Source organism: Mytilus trossulus, chromosome 6, assembly GCF_036588685.1.
Source record: "Mytilus trossulus isolate FHL-02 chromosome 6, PNRI_Mtr1.1.1.hap1, whole genome shotgun sequence".
Taxonomy (NCBI): domain Eukaryota; kingdom Metazoa; phylum Mollusca; class Bivalvia; order Mytilida; family Mytilidae; genus Mytilus; species Mytilus trossulus.
In genome coordinates, this window is record NC_086378.1 from 37,244,245 (window position 1) to 37,262,958 (window position 18,714).

General features: G+C 31.4%; 1 protein-coding gene across 4 annotated transcripts in view; it reads right to left on the reverse strand.

Annotated features, from left to right (window-relative positions):
* Positions 1-18,714, reverse strand: part of LOC134721266 (homeobox protein 2-like) — a 55,913-nt gene that overhangs the window by 31,331 nt on the left and 5,868 nt on the right. The window contains exon 1 of one of the 4 annotated variants that reach the window (XM_063584125.1): positions 13,483-13,586. The exons of 1 other annotated variant lie outside the window; for it this stretch is intronic. The gene's annotated coding sequence lies outside the window, so the exon portion shown is untranslated. Of the gene's footprint in view, positions 1-5,172; positions 5,412-13,482; positions 13,587-18,714 lie in introns of those variants that run through there. 2 more of the 4 variants (XM_063584118.1, XM_063584123.1) reach the window with 2 other exon arrangements.

Below are 18,714 nucleotides of genomic sequence, written 5' to 3' on the forward strand. Positions count from 1 at the left end.
GAAACCTTGTAAACTTCATACTGTAAAACAGCTCATTTGAAAATCCAAAATATACCTGCATTTTATCAATCCAGTTTGATCCAAGTTAACTTGGGCTATTGTTATGCACACATGCTGGCAAGAATGTAAACAGGAACATATTTCTTTCATTCTTTCTTATTACTGTACCATTGAACATCAATGGGATAATACCTCATTATCTCATTCAACCTGACTGTGTATTCCATCTCAATAGGACAAACATTCCAATGTTATCTATGTACTCTATGATCTTCCATTAAGTCACCCAAAATACTTAGTCTATTACTATGTATTACTACATATACAGACCCTAGACCTTGTGTTCAATATGAACTTTAATCGGCTGGCCTGCCTAAACCTGCATTTCATAATAAATGTATTATGCACTCTGTGCCTTAGGTAAAACCTGGGTCTTTATACAATTAAGGCTCTGGCATAAAATACCTTTGTTTGGCAAAAGTACGAATTTTGTTTTAGATCTCCCTGTGGTTTCGAACAAACAGATAGGAATCATCAAATACTGACGAATGAACAAAAGGTAAATTAAGTGTAAAGTGTCGACTTCTCTTATTACTACAACTGAACCGTAAAATATGCATATCTCAGCATTTTACAATGTTTCCTTAACTCTTCTGAGACAACAAAAGAATATTAATTTTTATCGTTTAAAATCACAACAAATATATTTAAAGAATTCAGTGCCTCTTGATACTACTTCTACCAGTTACTACAACTAACAAAACTAGTCTTTACCAATAACAGAATGTTAAATATATTTCTTTGTACTATACACAAACTGTGGAAGGCGTTTTATCGTAACACAATCTCATATGTTTGTAAAGTACACAGCTATATGACATCAGACTATTTAAAAAACTAACATGGTAAAATAGATTTAAACCGTTTTATAGGCAGGATAAAGACAGCTTTCATCTTCACAAAGAAATCACAATCTAATTGCCCTGTACTTATTCAGTAAAAGCTATTTCCAATCATTGTTTTTTAAGTCTAAAAAAACAATTGTGTCATGATTGCAGGGCTTGCTTAAATTCTTACAATAGGTACAACATTTATTTATAACACGAAAAATCTGACCAAATTTTTAAAGAAAAAATGTTCAGATGCAACTTCACAGGGCTTGCTGCACTTAAAACACTTCATGCTCTATAAGTAGGTTACTTTTTATCAACAAGTTTGCTACAGACCGTCTCATCTTTAGATACCCCCCCCCCCCCCCCCACCCAAAAAAAAACAAAACACAACAGAATTCTGAAATTCTTAAAGCACAGAAATAGTCCCTGAAATCCATCCAAACAAACCTAGGGAAGCAAAAGAATACCCCAATCCAACACAAAAATTGCCTCCTTCTTTAAAAAGTATCAAAAAGTTAAATATTTGTTTCTATAATCTTGTCCAGCAGACTAAAAAGGATCCCATGAAACTCTTTTTCAGATGATTATGACCCAGATTTTATAAGCTAACATGATCCTTAGTAACTATTTCTAGGATCCTACCATCAATTCACCTTAGTGCACAACACAATGATGGATTAACAAGTTAATTAAGTAAGATAAAAGAGAACAATAAAGATACAGTACTTTATAATCTACAGTGCCATCAATTACATATTTTTGTACACATAACTGCTTTAGATATTTCTTTGAAGTTGCTCTATGCTACTATTGGCTTTAAAGTTCAAGCAGGACCCCCAAGATCATGGAATGCTTGACCAAATTATGATAAAAATAAATTGTACGTTCTATAAACAGGTTCAATACTACCATAGATTATCATGCACCCAAAAATAGCCAATACTTACATGATAAAGTAAACAGTGCAGAAAAGTCAGTTTTATATTTATGAAAGGAAGTGGGCATACAAGACTGTCACTATTTAAAGTTCCTTAAAGGTAGTATTCTCAAAGAAACAAAAATACATCTTAGTATCATGAAAGTTGACATTACTATTCAAGGATTCAAAAATTTTGGCGTAGTAATTTTGTAGCCACTATATAGAGTTCTAGTCACGAAAAGCAGAAATTTTAGTAGACCTCACCAAATCGTAGAAGCCATGGGTGAATGGGCCACTGCTATAAGCTACCAGATGTATACTTCCTTAGTAAGCAAGGTACTGTGGTCCCCTTCCCTAAATACCTTCCTTATAAAAAACATTCCAAGTTTATAAGCTAGAGGGCACAAGGGGTCTTGTTAAAGAGACATACAGACAATGCTATAGAGACTTAACCTACAAAATATGTATGATATGTTACACCCCAGACAACTTTTGTTTGCCTATGAATTTTTTACTCATTTTCAAGAGAATCTCTGTTATCAATGTTTAAGTTTGTTTTTGATTTAAGCCTTGCAAACAACCAAGTAAAATTATTTAAATAAGGCAGTAACACCCACCACCCCCACCTTTTAAACAGAAAAGATATTACTGTTTTACTAAGCAACGACAGTCACGATAAACATTTATGTACCACTACGGCTACAACTTTATAAACTATCAGTGTTACAACTGCAATTTAATCAGGAAAAATGTCTGTATCTGTCCGTGTATTTGTATCCGTTCTAAATGATCACATTCCGATCGGTAATTCACAAATTTTTGTCTATTTGGCAGGATGTGGTAACTGACTTTAACATCCTGCTCTGTACTTGTTCATGACACTTCATACAGATCTAAAGGCTTTCCATATTCATGTGTACATGTAATACACACATAAGGAGTAAAATGAAAATTCAATTTCTAATGTTTCAGTTTGATTTTATGGCAACTGACTGAAAATATGTTTCTGCTTGGTTAATGATTAGGCCTTGCAGATGTGGAACATCATGTGGGTCTAGGATTTTGAAATTGTTCCAATGGGCCTGCTTCAGTGCTTGATTTTAAAAGCTTTTGCTTTTAACAGGAGTTTTTTTATTTCTCCACTTCCAACTGCTATTCATAAATAAAGACGAATCATAAAATTGTTTGGCTATTTTGTGACTATTTCACTGAATGCAAATGCACTACTCAAGAAGAAACTTAAAGTTCCAAAATTTATTAATATCAAATAATTTAAAAAATGTAAATTAACATAGAATTGACAGTAATAGTCAATAAAAAATTTGTAAATAAAATAAGTAAACAATTTTCTCGGTTATTAATTATGTCAATCAAAAAGCCATAATGTTAAGACATTTTCTTATATGTATATGATTTATATTTGTTGTAAAATCATGAACGAACTTGTCAAAAACCTCTATCCTGACAGGCAACATGATATGCCGCCCACATTTAAACCAGTGCGACAATATAAATCACTTTTTAATATCAAATTAAATATAAATATGAATAGTATGCAATGTATGCTTAAGGCGTACAATCAATGACAACAAATTAAAAGGATATATATATAGATGGGAAAGAGGCTTTGTACTACCGGGTATTCCTTTTACTATAATCTGCTCCAATACAGGGTCACCTTTAACAGCATGTATTGTCATGAACAGAGCTATACATTTGCTAAAAGGTACACTGAAGGTCATGAACAAGTTCAAAATTTAGGAGTCACATAAAAGCAATCTCTTTGAAAATCATGTAAAATGAATTCCCGAACTTAATCTTAAGAAGGGTCTGAAAAAATGGTACATGTATCATTAACTGGTAAAATGCATAATTTTGCCAATGTCTCACTCAGATATCAACAAGTCCAAGGAACTATCAAATTGAGAATGGAAATTTGGAATGTGTCATAGAGACAGTTACAACCTGACCATAGAGCAGACAACAGCAGAAGGTCATGGATATTTAAAGGGCAAGTGAAGAGGGTAAAAAATGGAAAGAAAAGGGATTCCAGTACATAGCAGGGGGGTTCTTCCAATAATTCATTTCAGGTAAAACTATGTCGACCAGTACATAGCAGGGGGGTTCTTCCAATAATTCATTTCAGGTAAAACTATGTCGACCAGAACAAAAACATGGTAATATGACATGATTATGGACCTCACTTTGTACTAGATGGACACTCTGAGCCGATAAGCGCTAGTTAACACTGCCCCAGGAAGACATGTCACTTTATCCTAAGACATTATTTTGACATAGCCAGGGATCAAATTCATGACCCTCACACACACCCTCTACAATGTTGACTTCTTCATACCTTTATATATTTTTTATATGAGCACCAACCATGTCAATGGATTGGCAGCATCATCAACAAAGATTCTGACATCACCCATCTTCAAATGACCATGGCAATGTTCAGTTCTAGACCACAAGGTAGTTTCAAAAGTATACATTTTTTTTATCTGTTTGGACAGGTCATGTTTTATTCCAATTCCTGATATTTTCAACAGGGTATGTAAGTTCCAATCAACTGTCAATACCAATGAACATCTACAAAAACCAGGGTTGCAGACTAGGTCAACTTTGAAAAGGGCTACCGCAATTGTACAGTCACACAAAAAGTTTATTACTAGTTTTTGCACATATTTCCTGAAGTAAACCAAAGTTTTAAAAAGACACCTAAAAGCAGGTAAAGGAGCTGAAATCAATTAGCTAATTGATTTGAAACACATTAAAAATTCATTGCTGTAAAGGACTTAAAATAAATGTCATTCAAATGATTTTTAGGACCTCAGAATTTAAATATTTCGGTTGGGAATATTTAAAATATGATACCTGTCAATTGTTATAGTCCTCCCAAATAATTTAGTACGATTCAAATTCTTTACACAATCCAAATATTAATGTCAACAATTTGATGTGTGTATGTGTGTCAGTTTGCGGCAAATATTTACTCATAAATGATGTAATTGCCATTTTAATATAATTTATTTACAAGCAGGTGATATTCAGTTACTAATTTGCATGATTATAAATGCTGAATTTATGGTTTTACAACTTTTCTAAAAATAACATCAGGTGACAGGTGTCTGAAATTGATTAGTATTGATAAGAAAAAACTATCAACTTATATTCTCAATTCATTAAATATAAATCAATTTTTCGGAATAGGTTTCATATCTGAATCATACAACCCTATGTACCCCATGGATGACAACATGATATTTCTGAGCTAAAAATAAAACAAAGTTGTAAAATTTCATTTTCACCTAAATTTTTTTTTTACAAATATAACAAAACAAAAATTAATTAACTTACTTGATATAGTCACATATAATATGCTGTAATAACCAATATGATCATCCAATATGAAGTTATTTCACTTTACCTGGGGTGTTGACGAAACAGACATTTCACTACAACAGCTGTGTGAAAACTAGGCCACTATCTTATGTTTGTAGTAAACCAGAGATTGGTTGGCCACAAAAAATATGCCTACTCATCCATAGTATTGATCAGACAGTGAGAGGCACCGACAGGGAGTGTGAGAGATTGGCTTTCATCTTATCTTACTAAAGAAATAAATAAGGAAGAGGTGAAATTAGGGATCAGGAAAGTTATGTTTGTTGTTTTAAGAGGTGAATATAGGGTCAAGTGTAACAGAAATGAGGTGCAAATAAGGGAAATTAATTTCTATACATTTTTCTCATAGACTTTATGATCTTAAAATATAGGAAAATTCTTGTGGAAACCACAGTTGCTATTAAACATTAACAGGCATTTTTTTTCCCCGGACAGGAAGTTCTAAATGTTTGTTAAATACGGCAGTGATTCTATAAATAATATTTGAAAGATGGTCATTTGCTATCACCTGCATAATTTTTAAAAATTAATACCAGAAAAAAAATCATATTTAACTTACTTTCTGACCACAAACGAATGTTAACTTGAGTTGGGGTTATAACTGTACACAATATATAGCTACACATTAAAGTCAAAACAAATTAATTAACCTTGGTCTTGGACATTACTTGCGTTTCTGGCATGGTAATATATATTCTTCATAACTTTAATGAACTGAGAGATATTCAGAAATATAATAAACTAAAAATTACAAGATCTTCTCCATGACTTTATTGCACTTGGATATTTTCAGACAGACAAACCACAAAACCTCTACTATTGGGATATTTTCAGACAAAAACACAACACACCCATTTCTAAATTTCTTCATAACTTTCTTGCATTTGGATATTTTCAGACAGGCAACCCAATTACTATAAATCTTCTCCAAAATTTCATTCACTGTTTTTTTTCTCTCAGACAGACAACCCACTAACACATTATTTGATGTTCTTTATGACTCCATTGTACTAGGATATTTTCAGACTAACCACCCCAAAACACCTTACCAGACCTTCCCAATGACTTTGATGGGCTGGGATATTTTCAGACATACATTCAACAAAATATAGCAGAAGATAGGTCTAGAAATGTTGTGTGGCTTGTCTATCTGAAAATATCTTGTAAAGTTTTTGTTGATTGTCTATCTGAAAATAAATTGATATCTGCTGCAAGTTCGTTAAAGGAGCTTAAACCGAAAACAAGTATCTGCAAAAATTAGTCTTTTTATATTACATAATTTGTGTAGTGCAGTTGCCCGCTTTTCTTAAGGGAGGACTTTTAACCTATATAAAAGGCATTCAGAATTAACAGAATCATCTATAAATATATGGTTTAAGCTTTCAAATCGATCTACTTGACTTAAAATTGATACAGCCTACAGAAATACAATAAAGGATGATAAATTGTTGTTTAATATTAACAGATAAGAAATTGGTTGAAGACAAACCAATAGTTCCTATTGCTTTTGTGGTCTTTGTTTAAACTACATAACACTGTATATATCCGATTCAACACATGGGTAAAAATAGTGTTATGATGATATGTTTACATTAATAAAACCATGACTAAAGTGTGCTACAAACACCAAACTGAAAATAAAATGAATAGTTTGAAACTGTCAACTGAAACAAATATGAGTCCAGTTTTAGGGTCCATCTTAAACATTGAGTTCAGAGTTGTATATCCATGTTGAAGGGATCATTGTGACTCTAAGATGAAGAACAGCAATGAAAAATCAATTCCTTTGCTTTTTCTCGTGAACAAAATAATTTGTGTAATGGTTTGATACTTCATTTTCTTGCTTCTCTATTCAAAACACAGGAAATATGGCATATCAAATGTAGTGAAATGATGAATATTATTACAGGCTATTTTAATTGTTCTTTCAGTGAAACCAATAAATGCTAAATTTGAAGTTACTTTTCTGGTGATTGCAAGTTTAGGCCAAATAATTTTATGCTATAACTTTCTGTTTTTTTGTTTCCTTTTAAGATTGAAATTGAAAAAAATATAAATAATTCAAGTTTGATTTAGCTTTGTCAGTTTAGTTGCATGTTGTATGTTTGTCACATTTTAGAATCTACTAAATTGAAATCCATTGCTGCAAATTGTTTATTTGTCTCCGTATTTCTAACCAAGCAAATTGGTTTTAAGTGCATAATTAGAAGTCAAAGTTAATTTCAGAACATTTTAACCTTGAATTTGGATTTCAAATCTAATATATCCACCCCCACAACTTTAACCACAATAATACACAAGCTTATCACTACCTAAATTGGGAGGAACAATTAAATAAAACACTCGGATCTGCATGCCTACGCATCACTAACAACACTGATCAACACTTAATACATTATTCATGGAAAATACTACAAAAATCCAAATTTGGAACATTTTCTGTAAAAAAATACTCATCTTTATAAAAAATTCACAACACTGTTCAAATATAACAATTTGAAACAGGATTTTGCGTATTCTTCATTTATAATTTATCAATGTTAACTAATAGCGACAGACAATTAACAAGAAGTGAATCAAACCAGTCAATTATCTTTTTGTTTATACGTTGTCTTTTATTCATAACACATTTTAACTGAATCCATATACAGCACTTACGTCAACGGAGCTTAAAACCATTTTCTAAGACGTAAGACTGCCTCATTTGCATTTACAAGTACATCCAATTATGCTAGAATAAAATGTCAAACGGGCATTGGCGTTAATGACTTTGGTTTATAGTAAATCATCTGGCGACGGAATCAATATCGAGTAATGATGCTGTAAACTAAACCGTACCGTCAAAGGGAGTTCAACCTCTATTGATCGGATCTGACCTAAATGCCAGTATTCACTCTGTCAATTACTGTTATAAATGACCTAATTTGTCACCGATAGTCTCTATAATCAATAGTTTTTTGGCTCACAGCATTCAGTTCAATGTCTGTATCTTGTCACTTAGCAATTGTCATATGTCTTCCAGGAAGTTGTTAATCTGTTAATTTCACTTTAATCAAGGCAATAAATTGTTGAATCTACAATATGAAGAGTTATCGGATAATCTACCTTATAAAACGAAATCCTTCATCTGTACTGAAGAAACATAAAACTTCTTTAGGTAGACATTCAGACAAAAGACATCAGATAAATGAAAAAAAAATTAAAAACATTTGACGTAGAAATTGGGACAAAGGTTTAAAGATGAAAATTAAATGCAATTCTTCTGTACATGGATAAAAATTGGTGAAAAGCACATATTAAACTGTTTATACTTATTGTGATACTGGGGTTCTTGACCTTGTATACCAAAAGTAATGCTACTTATAAGTTGGAAGATTGAACTATTTCTGTAGTTAAAAAGACTTACAAGCTAATACTGACAAGTTACCTTGCTAGAATTATTTGAATTTTCGTCACATCTGAGTTTGTCACATTGAGGTTCAACTGTATATTTAATTACTCTTTCTATATGTCATACTTGTGCATGCTGAAGATTTGTGTAATTTGAATTACCTACAAGTCAACATAGCAGGTCCTTTTTTTTCAAAATAAAGCTATATTAAAGAGAGTATTTTTACTCCAAAAAAATCATCTCAAAAATAGAATATAAAAAAGTCCTTAAACATAAAAGGCATACATGTATTCATATAATACATTTATAAATACAAATTGGTTAAACTAAATCTAGATGTTGTTTTATCCATTTCCCCTCTAAGTTACTCTCATATTATTCAAAGTTCATATGACAACTATAAAACCTGGCACAATTTTTATTCTACTATGTTTCAATCGCTATAAGAAATTGGATTTACAAAGGACAAAGCCAATCTGATAAACCCGCCTACTAGTTCCCAGTGGTGGTATAAAAACTAAGACTACTTTTTACTTATATCTAATATTCTTTGATGTTTATTTAGGTGGGTGTAAAGTAAATATTTGAAACCAGAATTTTAACAATGACATTAACATCTTTATCTGCACTCAAACATAAATAATTTTTAAATACGATACAATATGTTAATTTATATGGTAAATTTTATTTATTTGAGAGGATCAAGTCAAAACTGAAAAATCATACAAAATAAGAAATTTAAAAAATGTTTATATTTAAAACAAAAACGTCATTTGAATAATACCAGTTGTATGTTTACTATTTTGTGTGCAAGGGGAAATAACTCCTATAGTTAATTCAGTTATTAGATAAAGTCCAAGTCTATGTGTGTGAACTGTGATCTGTATGAATTTTGTGACATGATGAGGTTCTTATTTGACTCATTGGAAGAAGCTGTTGTGCTTAATTCTTTGTGTAAATGAGTTTGTCAATTTGACACGGTTTCATGCAACCTATCAAAAACTTGTTCACCCCAATTAGTGAGGACGGGAGACCCAAAACAATAATTTGAACTGATACATTTTGTATTTTAATATTGTATTGTGTATTTTTGTATATATGTTATGGTTGTCACAGATCATGTTTTTGATTTATATGGCAATAAAATTATTTGATTTATTTGATTAATTATGAGTTTTATCATAAGTCTAAGCTATGCATAAAAATCTGTGTAACTTTATTGATATTCCATAGATATAAAAAAGATAGTTATAATACAAGCAATTGCACTTTATAGGATGTTTGCCTCATGTGCATCAGACCAATATTCATTTTTATTCCATTAAAAAATTTCAGACTGTGAAATCCAAAAAAGAACTTTAAAATTTAAAAATACCAAATTAGTCAATTAAAAGTCCTTAGTAATTAATTACAATAACAATGACTCTGTCTTTTCTACACTTGACTAACAGACATATACCCTTTAATTAGACCATTATAAATAATTCTTTAGCAATTATCAATTATTGATGTTTATTCCCATACATCCTAAAAATAAATGGCAGCTGAAGATATTTTCAACATGAGAAAACACATTGATTTGACATAGATCAAGTAGCTACACTTTGATATTGGCAATCTATCAATAGTTTTTCAGTAAAACTGGTAACGATGTTGTCATAACAGAACAATTGAGTATGATACATAATCACTTTAGAATAAACTAATTATACCATCTGTTATAGAGCAATGTTTATCATGGCGTCAGAGCCAAATTTTTTGCTTTCGTCATCACTAGCATCTAACTCTTCAGCCTTGTACATATCTGAGATGCTTAACATTGCAATCACGTAAGATCAGAAAACCGCAAGTTACTATAATCGTAACACAGTCACATGGCAAAGATCTCACTTCCTATCAGGATCTTCCTGAAGTGATGCAGGGTAAAATTTTCATTACCGATGATTTGCATGACAATGTTATGACTTGGTGAAAAAACATGTTGACAATTGTCACGGCAACCTGTTACATCTTTATTAAGTTACTGTTTTGGTTTCATTCTATCATTCAGTAATATCAATAAAATCTGTTTTATAACCAAATGAAATTATCAAACAGCGATCCTTCAGCAATGAATGCAATTCAATAGAATTGTTACGACTTATTGTTCAATTCATCATAACTCAATTCTTGCGCACTTTCACAAATGGAAATCAAATTATTTTTATACAAATTCATGTAAAGATAAATAATATAATTTTTCATAATGCCTGACAGATATACATTTAACATCCTTTCGGTTAATCAACTTTAAAATGGTCAAGGATGAATAAAAATCAAAAAGTCAGTGCAAGCCAACCTGTGCACAAGTGTTAGATAATGGATGTACTAGATTTTATTTTTGTACTAGAATATTTTTTTTAAATTGGAACTAAGAGCTGATGCATCAGATCTATTTTAATTAAAATTCCTTATAAATAAGCAACCTAACAAATCAGATTTAATTTTAGCTATTTTAATCACTGATTATACCATGTCAACCCAGATTGAACATTCTCAATAAAATATGTGACACAAACCTAATGTAAGTGCATTATATGCCATAACATTTGAAAGATGCTAATCTGTTAATCGTAGCAACCAGGAAGCAGATCTTTATAGGGTCTGCACATGTCACGAGGAAATGTATGACCATATATCAAGAAGCTATGACTTGGGGTACAAAATGTGACAGAAATGTGTTACAGACTAAAACAGCCCTAACATCCAACCTCCACCCCCACCATAATTAAAAAAAAGTTACAGAAATGCAACAAACTATAACCATGATAACAGCCCCCCTCCATAAAGCTAGTTTTGTGTTACAGACTATAACAGCCTCCCCAAAGAAAGGAATAGAAATGTGTTACAGACCATGACAGTCAATCCCACCTAACCTCACCAAAGAAAGGGATAAATGAAAGAAATGTGTTATACTGTAACACCCCCCCCCCCCCCCCCCTAATAAAAAGTGACAGAAATGTGTTAGACTATAACAGGCCCACCCTCCAAACATTTTTTTTTAATTTCCAGAAATTTGATAAGATTAACAGCCCCCCCTAATAAATAGTGACACTAAAGTGTTACAGACTATAACAGCCCCCACCATCCAATTTAAAAAAAAAAAGTGTCAGAAATTTTTCAAGAATAACAGGCATCCCCACACCCCCAAATAAAAAGTGACAGTAATGTGTTACAGACTATAACAGCCCCCTTCCATAAAAAGTGACAGTTATGTGTTACAGACTATAACAGCCCCCTTCCATAAAAAGTGACAGTAATGTGTAAAAGACTATAACAGCCCCTCACTCTCCATTTTTTTAATTTAAAAAGTGCCAGAAATTTTTCAAGAATAACAGGCATCCCCGCACCCCCAAATAAAAATTATTCTATATTACTGAATCATACATGTTTGTTAAGTCGTGTGCATGTGAGTAAGAATGAGCGAGTGATTGGATGGGTGTGTAGTCAAATTATATTTGTATGTCTTGTCCTGTATATATTGTCTTGTCTTGTGTTTAACATGTTTGTGTTCAAAACTTTGATAATTGTGAATCTGTGTATATCTATGTTGAGGAGATCCACACGTAGCCTCTGGCTGTTGGCAATCCTCTTTAAATTATATATCAATATACTAAATAAATAAATGATTGGGAATATGTTAAAGTAATAAAAAGTCAAGAGAATTTCAGAACGCAATTTGGTTCCGAACAATATCTATCACGCTTTGTGCATGCAGACTCCACGCGGCCTTCACGTGATTTTACTATTTTTAGAATAATTGCATATATATATAGTAACCAAATGCACTTGATTCAACCTTTACTAATTATGCAACATTTTCGAATAATTCACTAGAAAATATTTCAATAGATTCTAAAATTTATATTGTAAATATACACACTGCAGTTATTAATAGATAAATAAAAAAATAACTTGTACCCTTTAATACATCAAATCACAGCGTTCTTAAGTTGACTTCCTTCGCCCTGTCTTGGGTACACAAAAGGCCAACCTAATGCTGGGAAAATGTAATACTTCCGTTTTCCCTATACATCAAGCATCATGAAATTGAATATTATGTCCAGAACTATACGAATGAAAATTATAATAGATCCAAATTTTATTCAGATTGTACTATAAAGAAACCGAAGGTTTATTTTCGATTTATTTACATAAACTTATTAAATCAGCTGCAGCATTACTATTATATGTAGACCTTCATTGCATAAAACAATGGAAATAACATTGTATATTGATATAAACGATCAAACTTGTAAATAAAGAATTAAATTAAATAAAAAGTGACAGTTATGTGTAAAAGACTGTAACAGCACAACTTACAGGGGAAATCTGAAGATGGTACACCTCAAAACTGATTGTTGAGCTACATGACACAACATCTAGCCTAAGTGTCCCCTAATCACCAATACTAATAAGGTCTATTGTCTTCGCTATTGTCACTGGTCCAATTGACTTGAAGAGTGAAGGTGATGTATGTTACGTTGAAGACCTTAATTTTCAACACAGCCTCTCTAACAAGCAATGTATATAGTCCATTGTGACCATCTATTGTAATACATATGCCTACAGAAATGTAGGTAACAGTGATCATATTGTTAAATCATTTGACCTAAAAATATCTATCTAACTGTAGGTTAAAATAATCAAATTGTGACATAGTATTACCACTACCTTAGGATAAGTCTTATTTACAGTTACTAACAGTAACTTACTATACAATGTCATGAATGGATTATAAAAATGAAGTATAATAATTCCCCAGTCTAATGAAAAATGCAATTCTAATTGCAAGCTTAATATTTTTCTTAAGACATAAAATAAAAGATACTCACAATTACCTTAGTAGAGCCTGTCATTAACCGATCTAAACATTGTCGTAGAAAATTGGTTTGTCTTATACTATGATGATGACCTTGACATTAGGACCCACTGTGACATCATGATCGTTAGAATGATAGAGTAATAACCGCAGTTATGATGTTAACTAGTAATTTGCCCTGTGTAACTATACTTCATAGGTTTCTAGCTTTCAGTGATGAAAAAAAATCAATATCCCCATGTTTGTAACACAAGCATCATTTAGACAGATGACAATGTAAGGAAGTTGATCAGATTTCTCTGAAAGGTTTCTTTGACTAACAAAACATCTTTATTTGAAAATTAATAAGATCATGCTGAGTATATGTTATTAGGTCAATTAGTTCATTTGCTTCAAGCCTTACGATATTCAACTAGGTCGTCTATAATTTTTGTAAAGATCGCTGGATTTATAAGGTAAATTGTGTGAAATTCATCCTGAAATATCCTTCTTTTTTTTTTATCTGAATTCATTCATTAAATCAACAAGTTACTGACTGTCATGGTAGTACAAATATATCATCTAATTAATGATTAACACATAGTACAATTAATTTAAATTTGAAAAAAAGTTATTAATTTCATTTCCAATTCATTGGTATTCTTACGGTCAACTACCTTGTTAATATATTTTAACTTGAAAGAAAAAGCCAGACACATAGATCAATATCTTTTTCATAAATTTGTTCAATGACATAACTTTTTAATAATTTGAACCACACTTCTAAAAAAAAAAGTCGAACAGGAGTACATGTATAAGACAATCTTGTCAACTTTCGAAAAGAACTATCGCCATGTCCTGTGTGTTTTCTGGTAGATATTTGAAACATCGGCTCTTTTTTTTAAAGAAATATGCAACCAGTTCATCATCTACATGGTATTTTTTTATAGAACTTAACTGGTCCTTTTTGGAAAAACGCAAGGATACATGTATAAAAGAAGTAAGGGGGTCTAAATTAAAATCCAGTAGTCTAAAAAAAAAAAAAAGAATGTGTCCATAGTACACAGATGCCCCACTCGCACTATAATATTTTATAGTCAGTGGACCGTGAAATTGGTGTCAAAACTTTAATTTGGAATTAAAATTAGATAGATCATATCATAGTGAAAATGTGTACTAAGTTTCAAGTAGATGTGACTTTAACTTCATCAAAAACTATCTTGAACAAAAGCTTTAACCTGAGGTGGAACGAACAGACGGACAGACCAACCAACGAGCGAACAAACAAATGGAGGCACAGACCAGAAAACATAATGCCCCTCTTCTATCGTAAGTGGGGCATAAAAACCTCACTAAATAAAATATATATGAGTTAGTTATGTTCTTAAAGTTTTCTTAATATCTAATAGCAAAAAATAAAACCCTATGAAAAATTAACCACTTTCCAGTCCTGTGTAGCAAAAGTAAAATAATGCCAAGATGTTTACGAAAAGAATTGTGTAATATAAATTATGCAAAAGACTCTGTCAACTCCACGTGTCATTAATGTTGGAGAAGTTCAAGATCATGTCACACAAATGTTTGCTTCAATACTTGGAAGAAAGACGAATAGCTACTAGTCCTTACAATAACTTGTTTAACCCAAATCAAAATCAACTTTATGATCTCCAGTCAATTTGTGTATTGTGGTCACAATTTGGTAAAGAATTAATTATTTTTATTACAGAAGCACAGAATTTTATCAATCTAAATTATGGGAATGTAATGTCCAAGTTTGCAAAAGGTGGCTTAATACTGATGTTTGATTGATTGATTGTTGGTGTTTAACGTCACTTTCATCAATGTTGGCTATATAGCTGCAGCCAGGTTTCCTTGGTGCATGAGGAAGAGGATTGCCCTGAGTAAACATGCAATGACCTTTAGCAGGAAAATCAACAATCATGGTTAAATGATATTGCAGTCGAATGAACCTGCCACATGCAGTGTTGATAGGCTAGTGATACAGTAAATGAACTGTTTGGCCAACCAGGCCCCTTATTTTTATAAAGTTAGATTACAATAGTCAGTCATGTGTAAATATAAGCATGATATACTTGTTATTAAGAGGCAGTTTTAGGTCCTTGAAATCATAAAAGTTGTAAACTTATTCAAGCCTTTCAAAATTATGTTAATTTTATTGAAAAATTAACAGGCTGATGTAAATTTTATTGATAAATGAGCAGGCTGATGTTTATTTTATTGATAAAGAACATACTGATGTAATGTTGACACTTTAGTGCAGAAGGTCATATGCTTGTAATGTCGATATGACATAATAAATATGTAAAAAATAAGGTCAAAATTGACATATCTGACCTAAAATGGAGCTCCATGACAAGGCCTTGCCAAAAGAATTATTTTAAAAAGGTTTGAATTTTTGTAAAATACATCTTGTTGCAAATTATCTTTTTGGCTCATATCTAAATATTACAGACAATATCTGAAAATGAGGCTCTTTAGACCATTTTAGCACATTTTCACAAAATGCAAAACATTTGAAGCCCTAATGAAAAAAATGTAGGCAAAATTCAAATTGTAAAATCTGATAATTGACAGCATCATTTAGTCTAATGGACATCTGTTGAACGTTATTTGGATGATTTTTAATAAATAAAAAAATTCAAATTCAGCAGGGCAAAAAAAAGTGGCATCTTCATACATTTCCTTTTCAAAGAAACATGACTACACGAAGAATGAACTATTGTTTATGTCTTTCAACTATATTTGCAAAATCGTCAACAATTACTGTTACAAAAACTAAATACCAGGATAAAATCCTGCCTTCCTTAGGTTCAAATAGGTAAATAAATTTTTACTTCACAACTGAATTGCATTCACTGCAACTACTGTATGAATTTAATTAGTAAAGAAAAAATCTTCTGAGTCATGGGAACTACATTTTCTTCATTTTGTTTACAGAAGAGAAGATAGGTAATGCCAGAAAGACCAAAAGTAGTAGGGAAAACACTCCACAACAAAAGTTCTGATAAGAATACTTAGTTAGAACTAGAACCAATTGAGGTAATGTCTAATTGAATATTCATGAGTATACATTTCTGTCAATAGTAAAGGGATCAGAATAAATGAATTCTTAAAAGCATTTATAGTCCAGTCATAGACCTTTCATATAAGTAATCTTCAAGAAAACAGCATAATACAAGACTCAGAATTCAATCTTGATAAAGACCTTTATCTGCTGTAATATCCTTTGATTCAGAAGATCAAAGTAAAAAATGCATTTAATGTTGAGGACAAATAAACACATTAACTGTTCACCCTGACGAACAGTGTGTAAACTCATCTTTCCAAGAAATTAACTACAGACAAATTATCAAAACGGAAAGAAAATCGGTAAAGGTCTACATTATCACGATCCTAATAAGATCATAAGATCATCAAGTCAATAAAATACAATGTTACAATGGTTAAACATGATACCAAGATAATCATACTTAACTTATTCTTAATGTTTCCTATTACCAAAGTATGTCAACGTTGTTAATTCAAACTCAAGTCTCAAAGCATCATTGTATGTATCAAATGAGTACTAGTTATATTGATTCAATATCAGAAAAAGTCATGTAAACCATGTCATATATGTTCTCAATTGGATAGCTACATCATTCTATATATTAAATAATTTAATGAGACTTTGAAAAAAAAACCACTTTGAAGTCATACAAATTATATGTAAGACATGTGAGATGGCAAATCTTTTGCTTAGGTATAATCTCAAATTATATTCCAAAGTGGTATACATATTGGATGAGGGATGCCGGGTCATTAGCAGTAAATTTAAGAATCAAACTATATTCAAGTAACATTCACAATAGGTCAGATCAATTTGCTATGGTTTTTTTTTTGGAAATTGCAACTTGCAGGAACTTTTATATAATGCCAGTGTCAACTAATACAATTTTAGATTGAACTATAGAGGACTAATAGCTGGTGATTCCTATACATTTTGTACTTGTACACAACCATACTGCAGAAAATTTGATAAACGCTTGTTTTTTCTATTCATTGTCTGTTGCTAGACCACATCATCAGAAGAGACAATTTTGAAAATATGTATCAACAGTCAACCTAGGGATAATTATGACCAAGATTAGTTAAATAAGTACAGCAAATATAAAAAAAAGAAGATGTTGTACGGCTCTAAACATGAAACAAAATGACACAAAAAGTAACAACTATATGTCACTGTGCAACCTGCACAACAATGAGCATAGCACATACTGCAGAGTCATTTTTTTTTCATTTTTTTTTTAAAAAGTTTACAAATGGTGACAGAAGGATGCATCACATCAAGAACAGCAACTAACAGCAACAGCTTACAGTGCCTCTTAAGGAGGCTCGCGGGTATAAGATTTTCAGAAAAAAAATAAACATTAATTTTTCAATACAAATTTTATTTACAACCTTTAATAGTTGTAACTTTATCATTTGGTACAAAAATCGTTCCAAAAAATCAATTTGTGTTGACCCCAGGTGACTTTTAAAATGTAGATATGATGTAAAAAGCTCCAAATTATCTCCCTTTGGTGCAAAAATGCCATTTTTTGGCATTAAAATTGAAATATCTTTTTTAACTTTTCGGTGACCTATATTTTTTATTGTTGTTTTCAAAAAAGCTGTACATAAACTAAATAATTGTAAAATTTGAGCGATTTCTGTTATTTAGTTCTTTCTTTTATTTCGAAATTACCGTTTTTTCTCCTATTAGTTCAACAGAAAAAAAGGACATCAACAAAAATGTATGCTTCTTTCGAAGGCAGATTGTGAGCGTAAATGAACGGTGACCCCATTTTTTTATTTCATTTTTCTATTAAGTATAAGATAAAGTTCATTTATAGAAAAATAAAGAGAAATCCTATATTAAATAAAAAAAATCATTTAGACCCGCGAGCCCCCTTAAGGCCAATTTTCAAATAAAAATAATAAGCAAACTATTTTTTATTTAAGTTTCTTGTGTATAATTCGGAGTTAAGTATGACGTCCATTATCACTGAACTAGTATACATATCTTTTAAGGGGCCAGCTGAAGGACGCCTCTGGGTGCGAGAATTTCTCACTACATTCAATAGTTATAGGAAGATGTGGTGTGAGTGGCAATGAGACAACTCTCCATCCCCATTGGTGGCCTTCGGCTGTTGTCTGCTCTATGGTCAAATTGTTGTCGCTTTGACACATTCCCCATTTCCTTTCTCAATTTTATAAAGTAAAC